Here is a 7257-nt window from a genome sequence, read left to right as displayed (position 1 = left end):
CTCCGTGGGCACCGGCCCTGGGACCGCAGCTGTGGAAGACGGGGCTCGGGGGCTGTGCTGCCCCGTGGGCTTGTGGCGAGGAGGAGGGGTGGCCCCGTTAGCTCAGCGCTTCCTCAGCCGAAGGTGTAGCAGCCCTCTCCTTCCCGGTTACAAGGGTTACAAAGTCCCCCGTGGGTTTCGCTTGGTCCCCCGTCTGTGGGTGTGACGGGTCACCTGGGCAATGAGCTGATGTCCTGAGAGGTTCCGCTGGTTCCTCGCCCAAATGTTCTCCCACCAGCGACAGAGAGCAGCCCCCCTCCTCGCTTCACTTAGTCTTTGTGCACTGGGGATAAGTGATAATGCTTAAAGGATTAACTCCTCCTTTTCCTTCGCCTCTCTTCACCATGTAGGCCAACGGAGAGAGTACGATAGAGATTGCTGTATCATGTGCGTGACCACAAGAGATTAATTAAACAGTAAGCCCTAATTACTGAGGCTAAGGCTGACCGACTTACTGTGCCTTGTAAAATAGCTGAATACTTAATTTACACTAGAATGTGGACATAACTTTCACCATTAGCTGAATAAACAATGAGCACCCGAGCTAAACGGATTGGTTGCCTAATAGGTGTACCATTATAAATGGAGCTATCTCCTGATGCAGGCTTTGGCTCCCCTCTGCCTCGCTCAGGCTGGCCAACAGATAGAAAAGAGCATTTTCTGTAAGGGGAACTGCTTTACAATTCACCAACCTGCCTTAAGCCTGGGGGATTCCCTGCCTGTCAATATTATTCAGCTTTCAGGCTGCTTATCAAAGTCGTCGTCATTTGCATTTCACTGCAGGTTGGAAAAAAAAAAAGGGGAAGATATTGAAAGGCGTAAAAGAAAACAAAACCCCAACTCCCAGTGCAAGGCGGTGGAAGTAGGGCATCCAGCTCCTATTTCTGCCTTTCAATATCTTCCTTAATAACAATAATAGATTCTGAGAAGTTAAAGTTAATCTGCAGCTCCAGAGCTTTTTATTGTGTTTCTCCGTTTCTGTGTGCATTAACCTTTCAGATCTTAGAAGGCTGCTTTTTATAAGCTTTATCTCTTTTATTTTGTGCAGTATGAACTGAAGACCCTATATTGGAAACTAATCCTTGTTTCCTATCATCTGACCACACGTCACTAAAAACTATTATTTTTCCTAGGTTAAAAGGACTAAAATCATCTTGAAACCGGGAAGACTTGGGACATGCTGGTGAAAGGGTTCAAAGATACTTCAAGGAACATTTCTGCACAACGGTATTCTGCAAGAGGCCGTGATGTGTCAGGTGAGTGCCACTAACATGGTTCTAGCTTCTTCAGGATGTTCTATGTCTGTATCAAAGAATGAAGGTGAACTCTCACTTATTGCAGCTGCAGCACTTTAGATAGTGTCATTAATCCATATTGCTTCTTTGCTCCATAGTGATGCCTTCTGGGAGATTACTTGCCCAGACAGCTGTTTCCAGCTGTTCCAGACAAAAGGCTCTTTTTTTTTAGTGCATGAAAATACTGTAGAGGTTATCTGTTCCCCCTACGTGCCCTCCCTCAGACACACTGCACGTGCAGGTGCCTGATTAATGGTGTTGCATACACAAGTACCAAATTTTTGCAAATATAGGTGCAGAAACACCCACTGAAGCTGCAGGTATCCAGGAATCAAACTGCCTTAGTTTTAGAATACATATTATCATGGCAACGGCCATCCCACAACTGAGGAAGAAGAGGGCTTTGCAGTGTATTACTCTCGCTGTGTAATGGAGTTCTTCAAAACCTTAGAGGATTTTGGGAATCTGGGTGCTTCTACACCTTGTCATTGGGCATCTCAACCCAAAACTTGGCTACTGTAAACATGGACCCATTTCCCCGTATGTTCGTTTCTCTGTATTTTCCCTCTTTATGCCTCAACAGCTTCTCTTGCCCATCACTGAGAAGATGACAAGCCCTTGCTCCTCGATCAATCTGTATTCCGTAATAATGCTGGAAATAATCCAGGCGAAGTGTGGTTCCTTTTGCAGTGTGATCTGACATGCACCTGACGCGCTGGGAGCTTTGCATAATATACAGCAGACGTCTGCGGGGGACAAGCACAGACACTGCTGGATTTATGTGGAAAGGAACCTGGGAGCAGGCTGTCTTCAACGTGCGTTAACCTTTGGGCAAGTGACTGATGAATTTTCCAAACTTCTCTAACTTTCCTTTGCCAACCCATCTAGCTCCTGATCTGGACCAGAAGAGTCCTGGTGCTCTTGCAGTTCTTATGATGCGTCTCACTCTTGGATTTTAAGAGCGATGCTCATGCAGAGCTGAGCCTATGCATTACTGTAGTTTGTCTAAAGTCAGATCCGAAAAGGTGTTTTGACATCTAGATGTTGAGAAGCATCTAGGCAGATTTTCAGGAGAGCCTAAGCGGAGGACAGACCTGAATCTTAATGAGGATTAGATATCTAATCGGTTTTGTACCACAGAGAGATATGTACTGAAAGACAAGCTAAGGCTCACCAAATCCCCCTCTCTGGTGATCAAGTCCTCAGCTGAATAGAAGTCCACAGCAGTGGAAGAGAAGGTGTGAGCTTGTTGCCTTTCCCCGCCGGCTGGTCAGTTGTGGAGAGCAATGGTGTAGAAATGATCTCGGAAATACCAAGGAGACTAAAAATATGAAGCCTCATGTAAAAATAGTGAGTACTTTTTATCCATTCTCACGTTTTATCACAGTTCCCCTGCCACAGGCACTGGTGTGTGCAAGCAGGTTGCTTTTCCACAGAGCAAACACTGTTATGGTGTCACTGGGCTTGGATGTGGTACAGTAACGCTGGAAGTGGGACACTGGGCACCAGGCAGAAGGTTCCTTGTCTGTCTTCAACACACGGACAGCCTTGCTTCACTGTGTTCTGTGACGTTGTAGTTATCCATTGCTGCGAATTTTCTAGTGTGTTATTATTCAGACTTTGGCCCTGCTTGTTGAAGTACTTTCTGAGCTGACTGCCTGGTTATTTAGCTACCTGGGACATGAAGCAAAGATGCCAGCAGACTTAATTCGGCTAAATTCTTCCACTGTCAAGGAACAGCCGGGTTTCATCTCACAGTCCATCTACAAAGGAATTAAGTTCAAGAGAAACAGAATGAACGTAACCACTCTTGGTCTCCTGGGATTCACTCAAGGTGGAGAGGTGATGTGAAGATGCTGAGCTGGGACTCATGGTACCGGATTTCCCTTCCTGACCTGCCCTGTGGCTGGAAGAACTGTGCCTCAGTTTCCCTTTCCTCCATTTTGACTGCTTAGACTAAGCTGGTGTAAATAGCAAGCTCGATCTGAGCTCCTGGGCTGCAAGAGCTGTGCGGTGCTGCTGTGGACTTGCGAAGGTGTTAGCTTGGCGGTTTGTACAACCCTTCGCGTGGAACCGAAATTACTGTGTCAGCAGACACAACCCAGGGGCTTTGCCATCAATACTCCCAGCCCGACCCATGAGCTCTCGGGGGCAGCGGCTCTCTTACTCCCCATTTGTGCAACAGCTAATGGTAATTGGCCCCAGTGGCTCTGGGTACGGTTTGTATTGCAGACGGTACCACAATCGTGACACGTGCATTGGAGGAGCTGTATTGCCATGAGGCCCCTCTTTCACTTTGTTCACTCTTTTATCCTTTTATTTGTGATAAAAGGTAACAGAGCACCTTTTGCACTGCCCTCCCCTCGCTGTCTTTTGCATAATGCCATTCTGCATCGTCTGGCAGACTCGAGCACAAACTTTAACAATTTTCTCTACCTGCATCGCAGCAGGATTTTCCTCTAGCACAGCTGGTGCAAAATGCAGACATGCACGTGAGGAGAGGAACACCTCAGTAAGCTGCTTTTCTTGCCCTGGAGCTGTGGACCTTCCCATGTGCTGGAAGGTGATGCACAGCCTGTACTGCTTGTTTATTTTTTAAAGGAAATACGCTCTCTCTTTGGCGATAGGCTGGGTCCAGAGCTTCAAGATGTGTGGGATTGAAATGGCCGCTCTGTTCCTCAGCCTTGCAAATCTTGAGAGGCAAATAACAGCCTGCCTACAGCTCTCTGCCTCCTGAGGTCTCCTGCACACAAGGTGCACCAGGAAACCTTGACCTTCCCTCTGAGCTGCTCAAGGTGTGGACCAGGACCCAAGGGAGTCAGGAGCTGGTGGATGTCCCTTCCTCTCGTAAAGGAAGAAACCTTTTACTTTCCTGCTGCTGTTTCTGCAAATGTGTCCTTCCTGACTTGCTCGGTGGGGGATGACAGCCGAGGGGATGTTGGGGTTGCATCCCTGATTTTTAACCACCATCCCTCGTATAGGACATGCATGCTCCTGTCTCTGGAGCCGAGCAAGCTGGAAGTCCACTTCCATGTGGTGCAACAAGAAACCCTCCCAGAGGTGGATCCAGACTGTGCTGGGAGTCCCCGTGAGCTGCTTTGCCAGGGCAAATAAATGGTGCCCCTAATGCTTGCCATGATCCAAGTGTCCCAGTCATCTGATGCGCAAAAACCGGCAACATTGTACCGTTTTCTCTGCCCTGTCCAGCAAGGCAGGCTTTGCCTCTGCAGATGGAAGTGCTGCTCCATTAAGCCAGGTCACCCATCTCGAGCTCAGTGCTTGGGACGGAGGTGGAAGTCCAGGGAAAAATGCTTGGCTGCTGGGGGAGGAGGAAGGCTCCTTGCTGAAGCCTGGACAGCCAGTGCCGGAGAGCAGTGTGATTTGCTCACCTCTTGTCTTTGGGACTTACAAGGAGGAGTTACTCATGACCGAATCCATTTTTAGAATTTGCCATGAAATGCTCTTTGCCCTCCTGTAGTGGTAGATTATAGATGTCTGACCTGTTTCAGTGCTCTGAATTTTTTGCTTTCTCTTAACTCCCCTGCTCTTTTCATAATCTTAAAAAGCCCAACTAAATCCTGATGCTTCCCCTCTCAAAGCTAAATAATCCTTAAAATTGCAATCTCTTTCTCGTGTTTAAGGCTTTCAATGCTTAAGATCTGTGTGATCTTCCCTATGGTGTGGAAAAAAACACCCAAACACCGAAACCCCTGAGCATGCAGATTGAGAAAAGGGCAAGCTGTGGTTTAATAGAACATCCCCACGACACGCTCACATCATTTCCTTCCTGTCACAAACACCCCCACCACCCTGTCTGCTGCCTTCACCGCAGTGCCGTGGTGGGGAGTGTGCTCCTGGGAGAGGCAGGGTGGTTTGGTGGCTCTGGGAGGAGAGAAGGGGATGTGGGGGTCAGAGTTTTGCCTGATTCTCAATACCATCTGATGCAAGAGACAGCACTTTTTCTTTTTTTTTTTTTTTTTTTTGACTTTTCAGGGCTGTTCTGCCCCATCTTGTTGTAAGCACAGGAGGATGTAGACACGAAGATTTGTATTTCTTTTTTCCAGATGCTGATTTCCATCAGAAGAGGTGGGGGATTATTGAAAATGGCATTTCCCTTTCTACTGGCTACTGATAAAAAGAGCCAGATTTTTCCACTGAAAAACACAAGACCACAGAATATATTAGATTTAGTGACCAGAAGCAGAGAAGTGAAAAATTTAGACAACTAAATAAATCAGCTGGGGAAACTTGCTTTGCAGATGAAAAGATAAATTCATTATAGAAAAAATGCAGTGAGGATGAAAATGAAAATGTTTTTAGGGGAAACTTTAAAGAGAGAAGAACATTCTCCTGCCCTGTTCAGCCCGTGAGCTGTGAGCTCCTGGCACCCTCCTTCTCCCTCCATAAAAATAAAGAAACTGCTTCCCTGATGACCCAGTTGTGTGGAGCAGCTCGGCAGTGCTGGGGGAGGGGGTGAAGACTCAGGAGGGAATACTCTCATTTTCGTCTCTGCCCAGGGTCTGGGCAGAGATCCTGAGGATCCTCAGGGATCCTGAGCCAGCGGGAGCTGGAGCAACCTGGTGGCAGCTGAAGTGCGAGGTCTTTCCTGAAGACTTCAGCTTCCTTCTCCAAACAAAGTTTTTCCCAACGACTCCAGCATTCGGTTTAATCTGCAAATTATCCAAAATTGGGTTGGGGGTAATTCCTCTTTTATCTACCAGCCCGCTTCATGGCCTCCCAGCACACGCATGGGGTGGCAGCTCACGGAGCGGAGCTTCTTCTCACTGACTTGTCCCCAGGGCTTGCAGAAACAGGGTGGCCGTGGCCGTGTGGTTGGTGGCTGTTGCTGTGTCTGACCGTGAAGGCAGCAGGATGTGTCGTGCTCATCCTCCCTTGCTGCTTCCCTCTCTGGCTCCTTGAGTTCGTGCTGCTACTGACTCACCTCAGCAGCCAGTGCTGCCTCCAAGGGTATCTTCTGGCTCTGCTGCAGTGTGAGAGCGCCCTTCGGATACCAAAGCCCTGGGTAAGAAGCTGGTTTCTTCCGGAGAGTCACCCTTTGGATATTGCCAGCCCTTATTTGTGCCATTTGTGGATGTTGTCAGCCCTCTTGCTGTCTCCTGAAGCCAGCAGATGTTATTGCTACAGACTTGCCTAGTCGGTGGGTTGGTTTTGAACTGAGACAGCTTGGATGACTAAGGCAAAAAACACATTAGCAGAAGAGTCCAGGGTTTCCTTACTGTGGGGGAAGTGAAAACGTCCCCCTGTTGACAGCCCTGACTTCTCTGGATGGTGCCTTCTAAAAGTTAATAGTTTGTACCCCAGATTTAGCCTAAATGCAAAAGCATATCCTCACCAGCTACTGCAGTGACTGTTGACGTGAGGCACTCCAGGAACAAGGAGGAGTTAGCTTTCTGACTTGTGGTGGATGGGAGCAACAGAGGGTGTTGGAATAAACAGGATTAAAGGATTTCATCCATAAATACGGGATTAAAGGTATCCAGTGCTCTGCAGGAGTCATTCAAACCAAGGAGAAACAAAGTAAGCTGTCCAGAAGGACGCAGCTCTCTGTTTCAAGCCAGCATGTGCGCACCCAGCCCTGCGCCACCTTATCCCCATGTGCTGGTGTGGGGGTTACATCCCTCCCCTCCACCCTTATCTGTCCCTGCCACGGCGGTGCCCACCGACCCCGTGGTCCCAGGGGCGGGATTTGAAACGAGCACCCCCATTGCTCTGCACCCCCAGCCCTCCCCTTGCGCTCCCATTTCACACTGCATACCCCCCTGCGCCCATCGCTCCCAGACTTCACCCTGCACCCCTCGCACCCCCCACATTGCCTCCAGCCTTCCCCGGGGCTCCTGATGGCACAGCCGGGGGTGAACCAGCGCTGCCTGCGGCTGGGGGGGCGCCCCGGGGCCGGCGGCCG

This window comes from Charadrius vociferus, unplaced genomic scaffold (assembly GCF_000708025.1).
Source record: "Charadrius vociferus isolate BGI_N301 unplaced genomic scaffold, ASM70802v2 scaffold1040, whole genome shotgun sequence".
In the NCBI taxonomy this organism is placed as follows: domain Eukaryota; kingdom Metazoa; phylum Chordata; class Aves; order Charadriiformes; family Charadriidae; genus Charadrius; species Charadrius vociferus.
This window is presented reverse-complemented; position numbering follows the sequence as displayed.